At 41.4% G+C, this 22,077-nt stretch overlaps 1 protein-coding gene across 5 annotated transcripts in view; it reads right to left on the bottom strand.

The window, feature by feature from the left end:
* Nucleotides 1-22,077, bottom strand: part of SLC19A3 (solute carrier family 19 member 3) — a 72,293-nt gene that overhangs the window by 39,613 nt on the left and 10,603 nt on the right. For 3 of the 5 annotated variants that reach the window (XM_078147193.1, XM_020970943.2, XM_020970947.2), the window contains exons 1-2: nt 21,597-22,000; nt 11,909-12,022 (exon numbers count right to left, since the gene is read on the bottom strand). The gene's annotated coding sequence lies outside the window, so the exon portion shown is untranslated. Of the gene's footprint in view, nt 1-11,405; nt 11,523-11,908; nt 12,023-21,596; nt 22,001-22,077 lie in introns of those variants that run through there. The other 2 variants (XM_020970946.2, XM_020970945.2) reach the window with 2 other exon arrangements.

Raw genomic sequence — 22,077 nt, 5'->3', positions numbered from 1 at the left:
CAAGAACTAGGTGCCTAGTACTGTGCTAAGTGCTTTGCGAATATCTTTTATTTGACCCTCACAATAACCTAGGAGGTAGGTGCTGTTATTACTCCTATTTCTACAGTTGAAGAAACTGAGGCAGACAGCAGTTCAGTGCTTTGCCCTGTGCCCAGGGTCATACAGCTAGATTTGAACTCAAGTCTTCCTGACTCCAGAGAAGCAGTTAGGTGGTGCAATGGTAGGCCTAGAGTCAGGAAGATTCCTTTTTATGAGTTCAAATCTGGCCTTGATGGAACCTGGACCCCTAAAAGGAAAAGACCACATCTTTGAAAGCAACCCAGGCCTAGAATTTCCCCATACGTGTCAGCAGCTCAAACCACTGGCGCTTCCGCCGGAGGGAACTGGCCCACCCCAGCTCACCTGGATCACCTAATTAGTTTTGAAATTCCTTTCCCAGTCTCACTTGTCCCACCCCAGACTGCTTGTACAACTCCCACTCCCAACTCCCAACCAGATCATCTATTTAGCATACTTGGTAGTCCTTTCACTGTTGTATACCACTCCTTAATTCCATCCAGATCTTTTCAAGGTTTTTTTTTGTATTTATGCATCAGTTCACCCGGATTAAGTTGCAGATTGACTAGGAACACTGCCCACATTCCTATTCTTTAAAATAAACTTTGCTACTGACTGGAAGATGGTTTTGAGTGCTTGAATTTATTCTAGGCGGACACCCCCTTGCACTCTGACATTTCAGGGTTCCCAGCAATTCCAAACCACAGCAGCCTCAGACCCCAGGCAAGTCACTTAACCCTGTTTGCCTCAGTTTCCTCACCTATAAAATGGGCTAGGGAAGGAAATGGCAAACCACTTCAGCATCTTTGCCGAGAAAACCCCAATTGAAATGACTGAATAACAAAGTGTCTTCGGAGAACTTCTGAGAAGCTAGAAATAGTGCCTCCTTCTACTATCTGGACAGAATTCGAGGTAGACAGCCAGCGTCTTATCGCAGACGTGAAGTGACCCAGCGTTTAAGGAAATCTCAAAATTCTAATTTTGAATCTATCTTATTTCAAATTGTGAGGTAGGCCTCCACTTTTACCCTAGTCTGGTTTGAAAGAAAAACCATTCCTCCAGAATGGAAGGTGGAGATGAAGAAGTGGCTAACTAGAAAGTCGTGCCCCAAGGGAAGAAGTAGTTGGTTCACAAAATGATGGAACAGTAAGAGTGACTGACTCTGCCCGGCTCCTCACCCTCTGAGTATTCCGTAACACCTCTGCTATGCTCATTTGTGGAATCTATGCACCCAGCTTAGATAGACCAGTCACTTCTTTCTATGTAAAGATCAGTGTTTTTACTTAGCTAGTCAATGCCCTGCCCTTCTCTCCCCTTTAAAATGAATGACTGTCCTTATGAATCATGAAGAATAAGGAATAGCCAGCTAAGAATAATGGATATGAACTTGAAAAATGTAAACCTGTTTCCTAGGTCTTAGCTGAGAGTCAGGTGAGTAGAATAAAGAACTTCCTCATTAGGATGAATACCTTCCTTTCAGCCTTTTCCCTAAGCTTGTCATTTTGACAGTGTTTTACAATGAGCTCTAGGAGTCCTTTTTAGTTAACAAGTCAGAGCACCAGTTAAAAGATAGTACCACTTCCCCAGGTACTTGCATCCCAAGTAACTACTTCCTACTTCCTGCTTGAACTACCCAAGACTTTGAAAGGACTTCTTTTTGAGGCCAAAGCTGTATGGACAATGAAAATCTAAAAAAATTCCCTTAATGATTAGTAAACACCCCCCCCCCAAACACACAACTACCTTTATACCCTCTCCACAAACTTAGCGATTTTAAGCCCCTGTTTCCTCCCTCTCTCAAAGTCCTACCCCTAAGATATCTACCCCTTCCACTGTGTTCTCTGGAATGCCTGCCTCCACAGGCAACAAACTTGCCTTCATCTTAGATCTTTTCCATTCCTATTCCATCTTCTGGCTTTCACTGAGTCCTGGTTCCCTCTTGATCATACAGCTTCCCTGGCTTCTCTTTCCAGCACTGATTCATTTTCACTTGTTTCCTCTAACTCACTGGTTGAGATGGGGGAGTTAGACATTCCCTTGCTCCCAGTTGCAATTTCCAGATTCTCTCTGTCTACTGGATGCTTCCCTACTGCTTACAAACATGCCCAGTTCTCCCCCATCTTCAAAAGCCTCTCGTTTATTGCTGTTCAGTCGTGTCTAACTTTTGCTGACCCCCATCTGGGATTTTCTTGGCAAAGATCCTGGAGAGGTTTGCCATTTCCTTCTCCAGCTCATTTAATAGATAAGGAAACTGAGGCAAACAGGGTTAAGTAACTTGCCCAGGGTCACCCAGCTAGTAGTATTTGAACTCAGGACTTCCTGACTCTAGGTGTGATGGGGGCAGGGCCCAAGTCAAGATCTTCTCCCTTTGCCCCAAAGGGAATCTGACTCACAGGCCCCAGACCCACATCTCCCTTTGAAAGCCTTAGCCTTACCTTTTAATCTTATTCAGATGAGCCCTAAAAGAATCTGGCTCCCTTTTGTCTATAGGCCCCAGAAAGGCCTTCCTTTATCTCCTTTTGAAAGTCCTAGCCCCACCTTGATTTTGTGCAGATGCCTTTCAAACTTCCATCTTCCTGTTCCCTCCATTATCTATTCCCATTGTCTATTCAATCTCTCTGACCTCCCCAATTAGAATTCTTACCTAGACCCTTTTCCCAACCAGTTTTCTGGCCGCCCAAAGTTACTTAAGTATTTAAGATCCACCTTGGCCCTCATTCAGATGCTGAGAATTTCAGGTCCACAAGGCTGAGAACCTCTCATGCCCGCTCGTCCTTAAGGGTGTCACCCGGTCTATATGTTTCACCACTAATAAACTTTTCCTCTGGCTGAAGATTTGAGTTGAATTCTTTCAGACAGACCACGATCTTGGGGTCCCAGCACCCCCAAACCCCTAGACTTCTAAAGGTGTACCACCTAGGGGTCCTTAAGCATTTACTGATCACTTACTACGTGCTAGGTATAGTGCTAAATGTTTTAGATTTTGTCTCATTTGAGATAATCAGCTACTGTTCATTCATTCGGATGACACAATTATCATTTCATTGCTATTATTCTCAGGTCTACTTATCCTAACCTAATCTCTCTTCTGCCCTTTGCTCTTGCATCTCCAACTACCTATTGGACATCTGCAACTGGATGTCCTATAGACATCTTCAACTCAAAATGTCCAAAACTGAGCTCATTATCTTCCCCCCCCCAACTTCCCCCAACTATCTCGGACCAGGGCCCATCCTCCCAGCCCCCCAGGCTTGCAACCTGGAATCCTTAGTCTCTCTCATCCTCCCTACCCCATACGATGTTACCATGCCTGGTCAATTTTATCTTTGTCACATTTCTCACAAATTCTCTTTTCCTTCTCCGACATTGCCCCTGCCCTGGTGCTAGCCCTAATTTCTTCATGCTTGGACTATGACAATAGTTTCCTGAGTGGTCTGCCTTCCACAAGTCTCTCCCCAGTCTTGTACATCCTCCAGTCAGCAGTCAAAATGATTTTCCTAAAGCACGGGACTGACCACCCCACTTGATAAACTCCAGTGGTTCTCTATTACTTCCCGGATCATATACAAAATCCTGTTCGGCATTCAAAGCACTTTACAACTAGTTATTCCACCCACCCACCTACCCCCAGCCCATTGCCTTTCCAGTCTTCTTACATATTACACCCCTCCCCTTCCCCCTCCCCTTGTGTAAGCTGTGATTCAGCAATGATGTTCTGTCTCCTTGCTGTTTCTTAGACATGACGCTCTGTCTTCCAGCTCTGACACTATTACTGTCTATCTTCCATGCCTGAAACTCTTTCCCTCTTCATTTCTCTACTCTCTGACTTTCCTGGCTTCCTTCAAGTCCCAGATGAAATCCCCTCTTCTACTGGCAGGCTTTTCTGATCCTTCTTAATTCTTTGCTTATTTTCCCCAGTTTATCCTATAGCTTATTTGTACACAGTTGTATGCTGTCTCCCTGACTGTGCTAGGAGCTGTTGGAGAGCAAAGTCTTGCCAAGAGGGAGAATTCTACCTTCCTTTATATCCCCAATGCTTAGTGTAGTTCCTGGCATACAGAAGGCTCTTGGTAGATGTTTATTGACTGATATATTTTTTTTCTATTTTTTTTCTGGTCTGTTGGAAATAATAACTCTTGGATGTTAGGGAGCTCAGGCACCAAGTGTTGTTTGAGTTGCATTGCTAAATGACTTAGCAGAGAGGAGATTGCAATTACAATTGAATCTAGGATGACAAATCTCTTAGGTCATGTCTACTTTGCCAGAGAAAGTCACAGGGTAAAGAGCTGTGGGTAGCCTGGTGATGGAATTGACTTCCATAAACATGAGTTAAAGATTCAGTGTGAAAAATCTCAAAAGCCAAGTGCTGCCATTTGAGGAAGGAAAGGGAATAAACATTTATGTAGTGCCTACTATGTGCTAAGTACTATGCTATGCTTTTACAAATATCATCTCAGTTATACTCACAAAAACCCTGGGAGGTAAATGCTATTATTATCACCATTTTATAGGTGAGAAAACTGAGGCAGACTGAAGTTAAGTGACTTGTCCAAGGTCACATAGCAAGTATTTGAGGCTAGATTTGAACTCAGGTCTTCCTAACTCCAGCACCCTATCCATTGTGCTGACTCTGTAAGTCATTTGGGTGCTAAACCCAGGGTTCTTTCTCAACTAGCTGTCATTCCATAGGAACTAGAGTAGGGAAATGAGTTAAAAGGTGGAAGAAATAATTTGTTACCCAAACAATATGTTGTGTCAAAACCATTATCCATCTTGGAGGAGATTCTTAATTCTCATGGACATGATTTATTAAGTCCTACAGAGTAGAGCAAAATCGTAGTTCAAGCATTATTAGTTATTATCAGTATTTAGTTTAAGCATTATTAGTTATTATTATGTTATTAGTTCAAGCATTACTATTAGTATTTCATCCAAGCATTATTAGCTATTAATATTTAGTTCAAGCATTATTAGTTATTATTATTAGTATTTAGTCCAACCATTATAGGTTATTATTAGTATTAGTTCAAGAATTTTTTTTTAAAGGCAATTGGGGTTAAATGACTTGTCCAGGGTCACGTAGCTAGTAAGTGTCAAGTGTTTGGTCTGAGGTCGGATATGAGCTCAAGTCCTCCTGACTTCAGGGCCAGTGCTCTATCCACTGCACCACTTAGCTGCCCCTCAAGAATTAATTTTACAAATTATTAACTCCCATTAAAAGTCTATATGCCACTATCTATGTTTGCTGTTTTCATGTTTCTTACCTATAGAAGTCCAAAACAACTCTGCCACAAAGTGAATTGTGTGACATATTGCAGCCTAGTGTAAAATAATTCTGTTTTCTTACCCGTGCAAACCCAATGCAGGAAGATGGGGAGGTTAAGTAAGCATTTTCTCTCTATGCATCCCATATCACTATTACTGCTCAGTAAGGGGATGAAAAGAGATATGGTAGCACTGATGTCCCAGTCAGTGAAAATGGTACAGTTTGTTCATGTGTTACTTTGTTCAGCAAGTAATTATTGGGTGCCTATTCATGTATGACACTGGGCCAAGGGCTGTGAAGGTACAGAGAGGAATAACACACACAGTGCCCACCCCTTAACGAGGGGCAGTTAATGAAATGAGGCTCAGCCATGTGGAAAATTACCATGAAGACTTGTCACAGAATCATCAGGTTAGAACTGGAAGCTACCTTTGGCATTGTCTCATTCAACCTGCTCATTTTACAGGTGTGGGATAGACTTATTCAAGGTCACACAGGTAGTAAATCCCAGCAAAACTGGGGTTTAAATCCAAGCCTTCTTGGGCCAAATCCTCTGTTCTTTCCATCAAAGTTTAGTTTGCTTAATTAAAGGTACTTGGAAGCAAGAAAAGGCCATTTTTAAAATGTCTTAAAATACACACTTTTCACTAATCATGACCGATTGCCCTCTAATCCATCTGAACTCATGAGGTTTTATTGCAAGTGAAAAGCCAAGCAGAAAGAAAATGATGCCTAGACACTAGCCAAGAGTGACTCAGCAATGAGAAGACTTTATGTTCGAAATATTTCAACGCAGTTGTCCAAGCAAAACATTTCTTACCCCAAATTCACCCTGCCCTGTCCTCTGTAAATCACCAGCAGGTTTGGATGCTGTACCTGGGTCATTTTAGTTTTCTTTTTTTGTGATCAGAGAAAAATATCTTTTTATTAATTTTTGAATCAGCTCATTTGATTTCTATTGCTAATTGGCTTCCATGAGCTGTAGTTTAATTTCTCAGCTTCTTGTTTCTTGGTGCATGTGGAAGGAAAGGAAGGGAAGAGATGGAAAAGAAGGAAGGAAAGAAAAAATGGAGGGAGGAAGGACAGGAGGGAGGAAAGAAGGAAGAGAAAGGGAGGGAGAAATAAAAAAGGAAGGAAAGAGGGAAGGAAAGAAAGAAGGAAAAGGGTAGTAAGGAATGGAGGGAAGGAAAAAAGGAATGGAGGGATAGAGGAAAGAAAGGACAGGGAAGGAAGAAGGGAAGGTACAAAAGAAGGAAGGGAGGGAGGAAAAAGGAAGTAAAAAGGAAGGAAAGAAAGAAGGGAGAAGGAAGGAAGAAGGGACAAATGAAGGAAGGAAGAGAAGAAAGGAAGAAAGAAGGAAAACAATTATTAAGTGCCTGCTACATGCCAGACACTGGGTTAAGTACTTAACAAATATTATTTCATTGGAAGTAGGTATTATTATTATCCCCATTCTACATCTGAAGAAACAGAAACAGACAGAGTTTAAATGACTTGTCCAGGATCACACAGCTAGCAAGTGTCTAAGGCTGGATTTGAACTCAAGTCGTCCTGACTCCCAGCCCTAACTGCCTGCCGTGTGGACAGCTACCAATAACTGTCACTGACCATATCTTAGAGGTGGGCAGAGAATTTTAGAGCACAGTTCAGTTGTGCAAGCCTCTGTGTTTTTCAATCCCTGCTGCCTGGGGCCTTTCATCTTCTCCTGCTTTGGGCGAATAAGTAAGGGGGAGAAAATACCGCCGATCCCTTCTGTTTGTGCCTGTGTGAACATTTCTGGATTTCTGCTATTTCTAGGTTGGTGAGAGGGCACAGCTTAGACTGGCCTCAGGCCGCAAATGAACCTCCGTCCTCTGCGGGAGGAATGAGAAGCCTTTGGTTCTCCCCAGTGCGCTGTTCCTGTGCAAGGCCAGCATGAGTCAATTATTGTCCAACTGGTGGAGCCGAAAATAGGCATATGGTTTTGTCGAATGGTGACAAGGGCCGGTCTGTGGCCCTGGAGAGGGCTGGGTCGTTCAGGGGCTTGGGAGGCTGAGGATGGTGACAGTGATTTGGGCTGATAGGAATTCGTTCTGAAAACAAAACAAACATTGCCTTAAATGGCATTCCTGAATCAAATAAATAGAAAAAACAGATGAAAAAAACCGAACAAACTGGGATTCAAAAATGTCACCTGATGCTTAGATAATGCGAGTTTTCTAACTGACTGTCTTGCCTCCACTTTTCTCCTTCCTCCTTTCCAACTCAGCCTCCAGGAATATCATTGCTTCTACTCTCATAAACCTGCAGTGTCTCCCTGTGACTTACCTCATAAAGTTTATGGGCTGTGGCCTGGCGTTCGGAGCCTTCCAACATGAGACCCCAACATTAGTTTGCTGCTCCCCCAAAACTTGTATGTTTCCTGCCCCCTGTAAATTCCCATTGTTTGTTTCTACCTTGGTACCTTTGACCATGATATTCTTCTTTCCAAGAATGCTTTCATTTTCCTGCCTGAGTCCTACACCTTTTTTTCAAGGCCCAAATAAAATGCCACCTCACCGGGGCAGCTAAGTGGTAGAGTGGAGAAAACATAGGCCCTGGAGTGAGGAAGACCTGAGTTCAAATCCAACCTTATACACTTACTAGCTGTGTGACTCTGCGCAAATCATTTAGCCCTGTTTGCCTCCCAAAAAACCCCCAAATAAAATACTCTTTCCTCCGTGAAGTCTGCCCTGATGACTTCATTTCCACCCACAATGATCTCTCCTCTTGCCTGGTTTTTCCACAAATACTGTTTTGGATTAGTATCTCATCTTTCCAGTTGTATTATAATAATAACAGCTAAAATTTATATAACATTTTAAGATTTGCAAAGTGTTTTATACATATCATCTCATTTCATCCTCACAACAGCCTTGGGGGATAGGTGCTATTATTATCCCCATTTTACAACTGAGGAAACTGAGGCAGATGGTGTTTAAATGAGTTGCTCACAGTCACAAAGGTAGCAAATGTCTGAGGCAGGATTTGAACTTTCGGACTTCAAATTCAGCTTTCTATCCACTATGCTGTCTAATTGCTCCCAAAACAGCTAATAATAGCTCCTATTTCTAGTGATTCAAATATGCACAGTACTTTCTTCACAACTCTGTGAGGATTGGTAGTATATGTGTTACCATGAGGCTGCTAAATAGTACAATGCATAAAGAACTGGATATGGAATCAGGAAGGCTCTGAGTTCAAATGTGACCTCATATACTTGCTAGCTATGTGACCCTGGCCAAGTAAGTCACTTAACCTCTGCCTCAGTCTCCTCATCTATAAAATGAGAATAATAATAGCAATTCCCTCCCAGAGTTGTGCGGATAAAATGAGGAAATGTTTGTAAAAAAGTACTTTGTTAGGGCAGCCAGGTGGCACAGTGGATACAGCTCCAGCCTTGGAGTCAGGAGGACCTGAGTTCAAATCTGGTCTCAGATACTTGACACTTACTAGTTGTGTGACTCTGGGCAAGTCACTTAACCCTGACTGCCTTACCCCACCCCAAAAAAAGTACTTTGCAAACCTTAAAGCACTATATAACTATTATGCTTAGCCCTATTTTACAAATGAAGAAAATCAAGCTCCAAAGAGATCAAATGATTTGTCCAGGTCACAAAACTAACAAGGACTAGAGCTAGAACTTATATCTTAACCTCTGACTTCCAGATCTTTCCACCTGTACCTCAGATTCTGGAAGGAAAGTAATACTGATTTTCCACCTCCTATAGCACCTGGTATATTGCAGGGCATTGACTGGGTGCTCAGTAACTGTCTGATCAATATATGTGCAGAAGGTGTTGACTGCCTGGACAGGGAAGATAAAGTATTTAGGAGAATCACATCCTTGAGCAAATATCTCATATTATCATTATTATTATTTTAAAGTGAGGGACATCTTCTCTGGTATAGCTATAATCAGGATGCTAGAATCACAGATCTAAAGCTGGAGGGGACATCAGAGGCCACCTAATCCAATCCTCCCATTTTATAGATAAAGAAACTGAGGCCAAGGAAGGTTAATTGACTGGTCCATAGGCACACAGGTGGTAAGCATCAGAAGTGAGATTCCTTAACTCTGTTCTTTCCCCTTGTCTTGTCAAATAACTTCGTGATGAAGGCCAAAAAGAAAATTGGAATCGTGAGTTGATTTGATTCAAGGAATACTGAGGGAATTCAAGGAAAGAAAACAGAAAGCAAGACTATGTCATTAACGTAGAGATGATGGGGTAGAGGGCTTAGAGTCTGTGAAGACCTTCATTCAAATCCATTTGCTGGCTGTGTGACCCTGTGCAGATCACTGACCTCTCTTTGGTTTGGTTTCTGGTAAAATGGAGATGATAACAGCACCCACCTCCCAGGGTTGTTGTGAGGTCCAAATAGGCTTAGGTGTATAAAGAACTCTGCAAACTTTAAGATGCTATGTAAATATCATTATATTCTGTAGCCTTGACCTTTGACTCTGAGTTCAGAGCTTTTTTTCCTCCCACCTAATATGTCTTGCTCTCACATTTACAAGTGATTATGTTTATAAAAGAATTTTCTATATGAAAAAAAAGATCACCATATAGTTGACACAGGTTTTAACACAGATTGACACAAAAATCCTCAAAAGAATTGGGATATTACTTGGGAGTTTGTCATGATGGATCATAGCTTTAGGTCTGAAAGGGACGTCAGAGGCCATAGGGTCTGAGGTATTCATTTTACAGATGAGGAAATTGAGGTCCGGGGAGGTTCAGTTACTTTACCAAGGTCTCACAGTTAGTAAAAGTTTTTGAAACAGATGACCGAACTAAATTTAATATCCTGCCCAAAATAAATTCATCTTACCCCTCTGGCCTCAGTTTCCTCATTTGGAAAAGGAGAAGGCTATATTGGATGTTCTCTAAAGTGCCTTCTGGTTCTGGCTCTATGATCCGAAATTGAAATTACCTCTTGTTTTCGATTTTAATAATTCTTTGAAAGTGAAACACTAGAGGGCAGCGTGATCCCAAGGATAAGTACTGTTTCATACAGAATTATCATACAGAGCTAGAAGGGGCCAGCTAGATCAGCATGCTTATTACTGCAGAAGGGGAAACTGAGGCCCAGAGAAATTAGGTGACTTGTCTAAGGTCACACAGCGGCAGCATTTGAACTTAAGGCGTCTGATTCCACGGTCAATATTCTTTGCCCTGCACCATATAATCATAAAATGTCAGGGTTGGAAGGGATCATAGTCCCACACATCCATCCAATTCCTCCATTTTCCAGATGAAGAAACTTTGCCAAAGTCCCATAGCTGGCTAGTGACAGAGAGGAGACTTCTCAGTGGATGAATTTCTGTCCTGTCGTTTGAAAGAAATCATGGTGGTATAGGCCCATGATTAACAAGACATACACTCTGTTTTTTTTTTCTTTTTGGTGAGGCAATCAGGGTTAAATGACTTGGCCAGGGCCACATAGCTAGTAGGTGTTAAACGTCTAAGGTCGAATCTGAGGTCGGATTTGAATTCAGGTCCTCCTGACTCCAAGGCCGGAGCTCTATCCATTGCACCACCTAGGTGCTCCACTCTGGATTATTTTTTAATTGTTGGTGACTGTGGTGAGTTTCTTCCTTGCCTGGACCCTACTCTGAACTGGGACATGTATTTGTAAGAAGGTCATTTGGGATGAAGAATGCAATTAATGGACAAGTAAATGAAACTTTATTAAGTAGCTGTCACGTGCTAAGTTCCAGGGATACAAAGAAACACAAAAAACTAGTCCCTGTTCTCAAGGAGTTCACAGAGTAATGGGGGAAGACAACATGAAAACCATGCACGAAGAATTGATGTATAGAATCAATTGGAGATATTCAATAGAGAGAAGACAGTAGAATTAAGAGGGATTGGGAAAGGCTCCTTGTAGAAGGTAGGATTTTATTTGGGACCTGAAGCAAGCTAGGGAAGCCAGATAAGGAAGGAGAGATTACCAGGCAAAGGGAACAGTGAAAATACACAAGAGTAGGGGGATAGAGTGTCAGAATCAAAAAATTTCAGATTGAGAAAGGACCTCAGAGGTCACATAGTTCAACCATTACCTGAAAAAGAATCCCTTCTATGACATAACCAATAAGCGATCTTCCAGTCTTTGCTTGGCGATTTCCAGTGAGGAAGAACCACTAAGGCAGCCCAGTCATGGAACTTGAATTCTTCATCTGTGCAAAGCAACCCGGGAGCTTGAGCTCATAAGTATCATGCTTTGACCAAGGGAACTAACTAGCTCAAAGTTAAATATCTGCCAGTATATCTCCCTTTCATGAGTCCTTTGCTAGCTAATCAATGATTGGCCTAGAATCCTGTCATGAGACAAGTGTAAGACAGAGAAATTGAATTATAAAAGCCATCAGGCCAGCTAGAAATGGAGATAACATTTCAAAGGCATGGATGCCTGGAAAAGCATTTGAAGTATGTTAACACAAGCTTAGCTGATGGTGTTGGGAGAATTACAGCCAGCTCTTAATTCTCCCTGTTAATGACGGTGGATAATCCCAAATGGCAAGTAACAAAACAAAACAAAAAAACCAAGGAATTCTATACTTACATTTGAATATAGGTGTCTCTAATATTCCGAAGCTTCATTCAGGCAAAAGTACTGAAATGGTCTAATGGTCTAATTTTTCACCGTCTTCATCTTACCACTCCTGCCCACTTCATTCTGGGAAGAGAAGACATCACTTCTAAGACTATTGGAGGAAACATTCTGAATGGGACCTAGTTTTCTCAGGAAATTTGATGGTCTGTATCATTTACTGGGGCAGGGGTACAATTATGTGCTGCATTATACCTTCCCTAAAGCAGGGAGATAACTGTATTAGCCACTATCTTTCCTTTCTGCCTGCCTGTGTAGAAGACCCTATGAACCATGTATGTCTACTTCACACAGAAACACACTGTTCAAGTCTGAATTTTTTAAGGTAAATTCACATCTTCACAGTAAAGTCTACTTTAGTACCTCTTCCATTTATCCCTCATTACTAATATTGTTTATGTACTACCAATGCTGCACAAACTGAGTTAAATTGTGAAGTAGTCTTTGGTACCTCCTAGATCCCTTCTTTTGGGGATTATCTCCTGCTCCCTATTACCTGTCATCTTATCTCAGCTTCCTAGTCATCTTCCTAGGGAGATATTGTTTGTAAAGTACTTAGCACCAAGCTTGATAACCAGTAGGTCCTCGATAAATCCTTGTTTCCTCCCTTTTCCTATCCTCCATCCCTCCCTTCAGCCTCTTTCCAATCAGGTAGGCAAATAATTAAAGTCATTTTCATTTAGGAATTAATGACAAACACAAAGGAATGAGTCATTAACAGTGGAATCCTAGGTATCCAGTGGAGGTGGCTTCCCACCACATACATTCCCAACACCTACACCATCCCCTCCTCCTCTTGGGCAGACTGGCCTATCGAAAGACCTCACACCAGAGCCACTGGTGTCTTCAAAGTTTCCCTTGAAGCCTTTCCAGTGAGAGTAAATACCAGCAGTGTTAATGTCAATGTCATCCTTACTTAGGCAGAATGGGTGACTGTGTCACGAAGAATCACAAACCAATATTACTGCAGACCTTAGCTATGCTGGCAATGCCAGTAATTTGCTTGTGGATAGCCAAGTGATTGTCCCTGACCTATAGGGACAATCAGAAAAAATGCTGCCCTATTTTTATGTCTGTTGGTGTCTGGGTGCTTTGTGCAGCTCTCCTCCTGTTCGGTACAAGTTTATTATGGGACTAGGCTGTTTGAGGAGGTAACTGTTGATGCCACCTGTCACTGTGGGCTCTGCAGAGAGGTGGGCATTGGTTTCATCTTTATCCCTGCAGTTCTTCTCTTCTCAGTTTGATTTGTAGCTGGGCTAGTCTTCTGCTGGAATGTTTTCTCAGTCTCAAGGCTGTGGAAGCCTATAGGCAAACTTTGAGCCATTTTAATTTCTAATAGCCCCCATGCATACTGCCCAATGGAGAATCATTTCCACTGTTACTAGTGAGAGGTCTTTGCCTTCATCACACTCGTTCTATTCTCCTTTGGCTGCTTCTCTGTGATGCTGCTTGGGAACCAGTGGACACAGGCAGAATAAGATGCTGGTGGCACACCTTACACCATTGAGTGTAGAACTGTGGTTTGACCTACTGAGGAAGAAGAAACGAGAGGAGCTGACAGCTCCGTTGGATGAAATAAAGTGGTCTTGGGCAGTAAAAGAGACTGGTGTCTTCTTCTACTTCTCGTGTGGGGCAGCAGTACCTCCCAGTCTCTTTTCCCATTCCTTTGGTGACCTTTTCAGTTGGCAAAACTGCCAGCACAAAGTGGAGGAGACTGAGCACAGATGAATACCTTGTGCCAGGGACCATCTAAGAACCAGGAGAAGATTGGAACATTCAGGGCCAAGGCACATTTAGATTGCCTTCTACATACATCTCCCTCACACAGAAGATGTGTCCCTTCTACAAGAAGTGATCATACAGGAGCCAGTCAGGAGCTAGATGAAGCCCTTTACAAAGTCCTCATATCCAATTCAGTTCGATTCAACAAACTTAAATGTCTCCTTGCTCCAAGGCACCATGATTTCACAGAACACTGCCTTTACCAAGTTTTGTGTCTATTTTCCATCTGTGGCTCTGCTCAGTTTCTTCTCTGATGGTGCCACCCCCAGAATAAGCTGATCACCTGAAATCTCATCAGCATGCAGAGCACATTCTCAGAACCCCCAATTGCATCTCCCCTGTGACTGGAGGGCTGGAGGACAGAGCAATGAACTCCTCCCCAAACCCTCCTTTATAGAGGGCTCAGAACTTTCCAAGCTACCTCTTCATTTTTCATCAGCAACTCTTCTTGGTTTTAATTCCTTGGTTCTTAGTACGTTTTCACACACCCTCCACCTTTGGGGTTTCATCTTGTATATTGCCTTCCCCTATTAGATTGTAAGCTCCTTGGGGGCAGGGACCATCTTTCTTTTTCTTGTTTGTATCTTAGTACAATGCCTGTGACATAGATGCTTGATCAAGGTTTATTGAATTTAACTGGTGTACCGGAGGCAGCTTGTAATGGCTTTGAGAGAACAAATGGTTAAATTCTCGGTTTGACCATTCACACCTCAGAAGTCAGCAAACAGGACACATTGGGGTTTAATTCTTTATTTTGTTGCTTGTCTAAACTTAAGAAAGTGATGGATAAAATGTTGATAATACAGATTAAACTTAAAAATGTGTCCTTGATATTTTTTTCCCCAGAGTCTGTCATTAAATATTTATTAGCACACTCTTCTATATACCTCTCAAAGAGATTTATAATATAATGTTGCATACTATAATTACCTGCATTTGAGTTTAATCACTTGATCTTATTGTGAGGATCAAATGGGGTAATATGTAAAGAACTTTGCAAACCATGAAACACCATGGAAATGCTAGCTATTATTATTATTAATGTTGTTGTTGTTGTTGTTGTTGTCTCGCAGTAATTAGGAAGCTCCACAAGTCGGAGAATCTCCAAATCAGAAGGGACTTCACAGGCCACTTGTCTAATCCCTTCATTTTACAGAGAAGGAATTATAGGACAAGGAAGATTAAGCTCCCTGCCTCAGCTCACACAGCAAGTCATGGGCATCTCTGGGAGTCAAACTTAGATTTTATGGCTTCAAATCCAATGCTCCAAGCTCAGGACCCTTTACACTAAACAATACAACACAGTCCCTAGCAAAGGAATTCTGTCTACACTATCCCAACAAACGGTCATCCAGACAATTTTACTTGAAGAATTCTGTCTCATAAAGGGGAACCCACTCTCTTCCTATGCCATTCATTCCATTTGGGGATAGCTCTTATTGGAGGAAGCTTTTCCTTTTTTTAAGCCTAAATTGACTTCTCAGGACCTTCTACTCATTGGGAATAGTTGGGACCAATTGGTTAGGACCAAGCAAAACAAATCCAAACCATAATCCACATGACAGCTCTTCAAAGGCTTGGGGACCATCATTATGTTTCCCTTAAGTCTTTTCTTTTCCAAACTAAATATCTTTAGTTCTTACAACCACACTCCTGTTGTGATAAGTTCCCTTCACTCCAGTCACTTCGCTGTCCTGGTAGCCCTTCTCTTGATGCTCTCCAGCATTTCCTAAAAGTGTTGCTCCCAGGATTGAGCATAATACTCCAATAATGATATGACCAGAGAAGAGTACAATGGGACTATCACCTCTGGATTCTGGGTGCTGTGCCCCTCTTGATTCAGTCTAAAATTCACTTGCTGTTTTGGTCCCTATGTTGTACCCACAGTCAAATCAAAGTGTACAGATCTTCTAAAAGTTGTGTGATTTTTAGAACATTTAGCACATTGGGTGAATGTTCACCCTTGGTGAACTCATGCAAGGACATAAGTGCCATGCAGAATGTGAAGACATGAATTAGTTGCAATCTGTGTCTTTGGAGGGACTTTCCAAATAGATGAGATCATAGATCCATTTAAGTATTTAAGTATGCCACACCATTGACTTATAGCCACAAGAATGCAGAATTTCAGAATTGGAAAGGACCTTAGCAGCCATTCTATCCAACCATGTCTAAACAAGAATGTTCAGGACAACAAGTGATCGTAAATACAGACTTTTCTCAAGAGTCCAGTGAAGGAGAAAACACTAGCTAACCCACTTTTGGCTAGCCTTGATTTTTAGGAAGGTTCTCCTCATATGAATTCACCTCTTTGTAACTTCCTTCCAATGTAGATAGGCACTCTCACCCAGAGTTAATCCCCTTTCATATGACAGCCTGTTGAATGCTTGAAGATACCTTTTATGTCTCTTGGAGTAAAAGACTTTTCTTTTCCAGGTAAAACAGCCTGAGTTCTTTGAACTGATCCATATTTGGCATGAAATTCATTGTTCTAGGTTGGCCATATTTGTATGTTCTCCAGTTCAGCAATATACTTCTTGAAATGTGTCACTCAAAGCTAAACATGGAAAAACCAACTTTTTTGAATTTTATTTTTCTGGCCAGACCTGAATACAGTGAGACTATTGCCTCCTTATTCCTGGTACCTATGTTTCTCTCAAGTGCAATGCAAGATCTCATTAATTTTTTTTGACTGTCATATCACATTATTAACTCAAATAGTACTTTCAATCTAATAACCCCCCTAGACCTTTTAAAGACAAATCACTGTCTAGCCACTCTCCCCATGCTTGTGAATTTGATTTTTTGAATCCAAGTATAAGACACTATAGTTAAACTCATTAAATGTCATCTTTGATTTAGTTCAATGTTCTTATCTAAGATTCTTTTGGATCTAGTGTTACTCAGTGTCTTTGCAATCTCTGCCATCTTTGTAAATTTGATGAGCATACTATCTATGCCTTTGTCCAAGTAACTAAAAGAGTGGCAAACAGAACAGGCACTTGGGGGACACTTTACTGGAGAACTCCATTAATAGAATCCAATTTAGAGCTGAAGGGGACCTCAAAGGCCATTCAGTCCAACTCTTGAATTTTATAGAGGAGATAACCAAGGCTCAGGGATGTTGAGTGACTTGACCAAAGGTCAGACAGCATCACAAGTGGGATTTGAATCCTAATCCTCTGATTTCAGAGTCAATTCTCTTTCTACTATACCAAGCTACTTCTTCACAACAGAGAACTCCTAACCATTTCTCTTTGGATCTATGAAGCCATAATCCACCACCTAACCGATAATACTCTCTATATATATCTTTTGCTAAAAGACACAAGCTATTTTTCACATGAACTGTTGCCTCAAAGTGCCTCCCCCACCTTGTACTTGTGAATTTGATTTTTTGAACAAGCATGGCATTTTTCATTTGTTTCTACTAAATATCAATTAATTAGATTTGTCTGATTATTCTACCCTGGGGAGACATTTTTTTCCCCCATCTTGATTGGCACCCCTCCCAGCTTTGTGTTATCTTCAAATCTGATAAGCATGCTCTCTAAGTCTTCATCAAAACCATTGATTGAAATGTTAAACAGAACAGAGAGTCCTGAAGCAGTCCATTAGAAATCTACCAGTCTCCAAGTTGACATCAAGGCTTTGATAACTCTCCTTTGGGTCAGGTTATCCAATCAATTCTGAGATCTACATTTCTATATAATCCATAAAAATAGCAGAAGAGACTTTATCAAATGAGTTCTGGGACCAAGTCTGATTTAAACTTTGTAGTGTCCTGTAGAGTAGGCTGCCTACCACAGTGATTTAAAAGATATTTGTTCAACTGAATTTATTTCTTGAAATCTGGATGGATAGGGCTGAACAAGTATGTCCAAGCTACCAGGTTTAAAAGACATCAGAAGCTCTCAGGGGTGGGGAACCTGGGGCCTTGGCCACATGTGGCCTTCTAGGTCCTTGGGTGGGGCCTTTTGACTGAATCCAAGTTTTACAGAATAAATCCTTTTTTAAGGGGATTTATTCTGTGAAGTTTGGATTCAGACAAACAGCTGCACTTGAGGACCTAGAAGGCCACATGTGACCTCGAGGCTGCAGGTTCCCCACCCCTCTTTAGGTTCTTGTCATCCCCGCTATTGCTATTGCAAGTTCTAGAGAATTTTGCACTGTCAACTGACTTTTGCCCTTTCAGAATGTTGACTTCTCAGGCCCTCCTCTGTTGGACATTCTGCTCCCGGGGCGGTCCATTTGTAGTCCTTCTAGTTCCTGGTTTCTTGTGACTGACCTAGCCCCATCAGCTTGAAATCTGCCTCATCTCTTTATTCTTGCCTCCTCATAACTGTTGACCTAAGGCAGGGTAGCCCTTAGTTATCACATAGTTAGCTGGTCCTGAATGAACCACCTTTGGAAGTAAGTGCTGAAGCTAGTTTGGGTTGCTCAGCCCATGGTGGTCACAAAAATGTCAGGCTAATTCTTTCAAGGAAGTTCACAAGATATACCTTCCCTGCAATGTGTTCTCCCCCTCCCTTAACTGCTAAACACATAGGTAGTGAATAAAAGCTAAAGTAAAAGTTCATTTTAACTTCAACGGGGCAGCTGGGTGGCTCAGTAGATCAAGTGCCAGGCCTGGAGTCAGGAGGACTTGAGTTCAAATCTGGCCTCAGATACCTACTAGTTGTGTGACCCTGGGCAAGTCTCTTAATCCTGTTTGCCTCAGTCTTCTCATCTATAAAATGAGCTGGAGAAGGAAATGGCAAACCTCTCTGATATCTTTGCTAAAAACATCCCAAATGGGGTCATGAGGAGTTGGATACAACTGAAACAACTGAACAACAACAATAAAAAAATTTAACTTTATCCTACATGGATTTCCAGCCATCTAGTTTAACCTGACAGTCAGTCCCCTTTATTACTTGCCTGTCTGTGTTGGCTGGTGTTCTGAAGTGACCATCTGGTTCTATCAATCTGCAATAATCTACCAATGCATAACAAATTCTTCTGGCCTAGCCACCTAAACTATGCACACATATGAATAAATAATGCACAAATATATACATATATGCTTGTTTATATGTATACTCAGTTATCTGCACACATAAGTGTGTATGCTTTCTGTAAATAAGTATATAGTATATGCATATGCACATGCTCACATACATGCTTGTGTGGCCCAAGTGCACACACACACACACACACACACACACACACACACACACACACACTGACCTGAAAATCTTAGTAAAGTTTTAAGGTTTGATAATTAGCTCTTAATTCACTCTCCCATGTTGCCTCTATACTATGATGATGGATAATAATAACTGACATTGAATGAGGCCTTGAAGAGTACCTAAGCGATAGATTAGATAGTGCTGGACTTATAGTCAGGAAGATCTGGGTTCAAATCCTGTCTCAGACACTTAGATGTACAATCCTGGGCAAATCACTTAACCTCTTTAGCTTTAGTTTCTTCACCTGTAACATGGAGATAATAATAGTATCTACCTCCCAGGGTTGTTCTGAGGATCAAATGAGCTACCATGTATGAAGTACTTTGCAAACCTTAAAACAAAGCATTATATAAATATAGCAATTTTTTTAATGCACATACATTATCTGATTTGGGACTGCCAACTGCCTTGTGAGATAAGTTGTCCAAATATCTCTCTCTGAGAAACCTGAGATTTTGATAGGTCATAATGACTTGCCAGTGATCACATAGCTAGTATCTGATCCCATGTTTCCTGATTTCAAATCCAACCTTCTATTGACCTCACCAGTCTGTGTAATGTGTTGCCTTCACATCCTTGAATATATACTACATACATCTTATTCAGTCATTTTTTTAGTCATGTATAACTCTCTGTGACCCCATTTGGGGTTTTCTTGGCAATGATACTGGAGTGGTTTGCCATTTCCTTCTCCAGTTTGTTCTACAGACGAGGAAACTGAGGCAAACAGGAGTAAGTGACTTGCCTAGGGTCACACAGCTAAGAAGTATCTGGGGCCACACTTGAACCCAGGAAGATGAGTCTTCCTGATTCCAGGTCTGGTGGTCTATCCACTGTACCACCTAGCTGTCCCATAATACATTATGCTGCATATATATTATAATAGAATTTTTTCTCATCCTTTGTAACCTATATCCCTGTTCCTAGCTTCTAAATTGTTCTACTCTGCAAATGTTTCTTTCATCCTATTCCCTTGCTACTCTCCCTAGCAAATGCTGAATAACTTGGCTTATATATACTTTTTCTGCCAAGGATTCTTTTTTAAACATTAGGTAGTGGCTGTTCATTCTTCTGACATGAAGCCTATAGAATGAGCAACTTGTGCACTGTTTCAAAGATGCCTTGAGGGCTCTGTATTGTTCAGTATCCAGCGCTTTATAATTCTGAGGTACTGCTGCCCTCTCCCTCTCTTGATTATTAGTTTACATTGTATGCTCAGATGCTTCTGTTAAAAGCCCTTGAATAACAGAAGGATAGGCTTCCTTCCTGATGCACACTGCATGCCTGTTGTCGTCACTCATTTTGGGGTCCCTGACACCACCAGCACTGTCATGCTCCTAATAGGTGCTCAATAAATATTTGTTTTACATTTTAAATTCAGAGCACTCAACTTCTGTCTATATGTCTATTGTGAGCACTGTAGGCTACAGGCTTAGCGGCAAAAAGCCAATTCTGCTGCTTACTGAGTTTGTGCTGCTGTTCCTGTCTCTTATCTGATCCTCTTATAGGATTAAAGAGCTGGAAGAAATCTTAGAGATTATCTAGTCAATCAAACCCCTTCATTTTACAGATGAGGAAACTAAGACCCAGAAGAGAAGTGAACTGATGGGTTCCTTCCTACTGTCGAAAGTTCCTTCTCTCTTCCTTCCCATCTGCTTCATTGTGTTCACTTGAATACAGTTTTGGGGTAGAAGGAGGGTTAAGAAAGATGCAATCACTACTTTTCATTTAGATTTTCTTCCCTGGAGACTTCTGTCAGCCTAGCACTTAGCTCTATCTGTGGAAGGGCTTCAAGGAAAACTCAACTAAACTAAAGATTTTTATTGACTAAAAGAAAAGAGATTTAGGGATGCCAATTATAATTAGGATGGGGTGATTTAGACTCTGGCCAAAGATAGTGAAATATAAAGTGAACAAAAACTTAATGTATATATTTGCTAGCAACAGTTGTTTTTTATGACTAGTTTCTAAGAACAATTAGGAAGCTACCACATATATTCACTATGAACCCTTATTGTAGTTCTCTCCCCCCTCCACTGAATTTGTGCTAGGTACTTTTATTATTTTCCACATTGTGAAAAACAAAGTTGATTAGAGGGTTCATTTCCTGCTGCTAGCTCCAGGAATGAAAATTGCTAATTACAACTTTGGGTGCACATTACCTAGTCAAGGATAAAGAGCATCCCCAGACTTAAGACTGTGTAAGCTTGATGCTGAATGGAGTCCATGGAAGCAGGGATGCTGATGGTATTTGTCAGTTAAAGTTTCACCACTGCTCACTGGCCAGTATGCAAATTTTGAGGCTGACCTCTAACTGGCCACAAAGGTGGCCCCCATTATGTTAGACATGGGTCTCACCATTCCATCTATAAACTAAACCCAATACTTGCCTACTCACTTAAATGAGCAAATCAGTGCCTAGGGCACAAACGTCTTATTTCCTTGAAGAAAAAAAAAGTATGCATATATCAATGATGAGAATATGGTCCCAGGTATTAAGAGAGTCCCCAGGTTTTTAGATTGTCTACGAGACCACAGAAGAAAGCTTTGCAGACAAGGAAAACCCTACCCTGTTTGAAGCTCCCAATTCAAATGCAACTGACAGGTCTTGGAAGCAAAACTCATACCTTTTCTTTGGGGAAATTACTTTTCTTCTCATGAAAAACATTTTTTTTGTAGTTCCATCAGGGCTTCTTCTGTCCTCCAGAATGGTCCAGCATTAGTTCTGGTGTTTCCTCAATGCATCTGGCCACAGGCTTTGCTGCTCCTTCCCCTTCATCTCACTGTATTCTTGTCCAGATCTCTTCCCTGCTGAAGGCGTTCTTGAGCCAGCAGTTATAAAGTGATTGCTTTGTAGTGGTCCTAGGCTTTCTTTTTGCTTAAAATGTCAAATGTCTGTATTTCTATCATAGTTAATTTTAGGGACTGGGGCCCTTGGACTTCCTGCTCCTTCTTTCATGTTGCTTGGTAGGAATCTCGCCAATGTCTTACTCTTGGTACTGGAGTTTAAACTTTGTCCTCCTCCTTCATTCCAATTATTAACACATCTGCTTTTTCCTGTTACTTGGCTTTCAGCTTTTTTTTTTTCTGAAATGCCGCCCAGAACCC

This window comes from Phascolarctos cinereus, unplaced genomic scaffold, assembly GCF_003287225.1.
Source record: "Phascolarctos cinereus isolate Bilbo 61053 unplaced genomic scaffold, phaCin_HiC Scaffold_7;HRSCAF=346, whole genome shotgun sequence".
NCBI classification, from domain to species: domain Eukaryota; kingdom Metazoa; phylum Chordata; class Mammalia; order Diprotodontia; family Phascolarctidae; genus Phascolarctos; species Phascolarctos cinereus.
The sequence above is the reverse complement of the archived record's forward strand: the minus strand, read 5'-3'. Positions and strand labels throughout refer to the sequence as shown.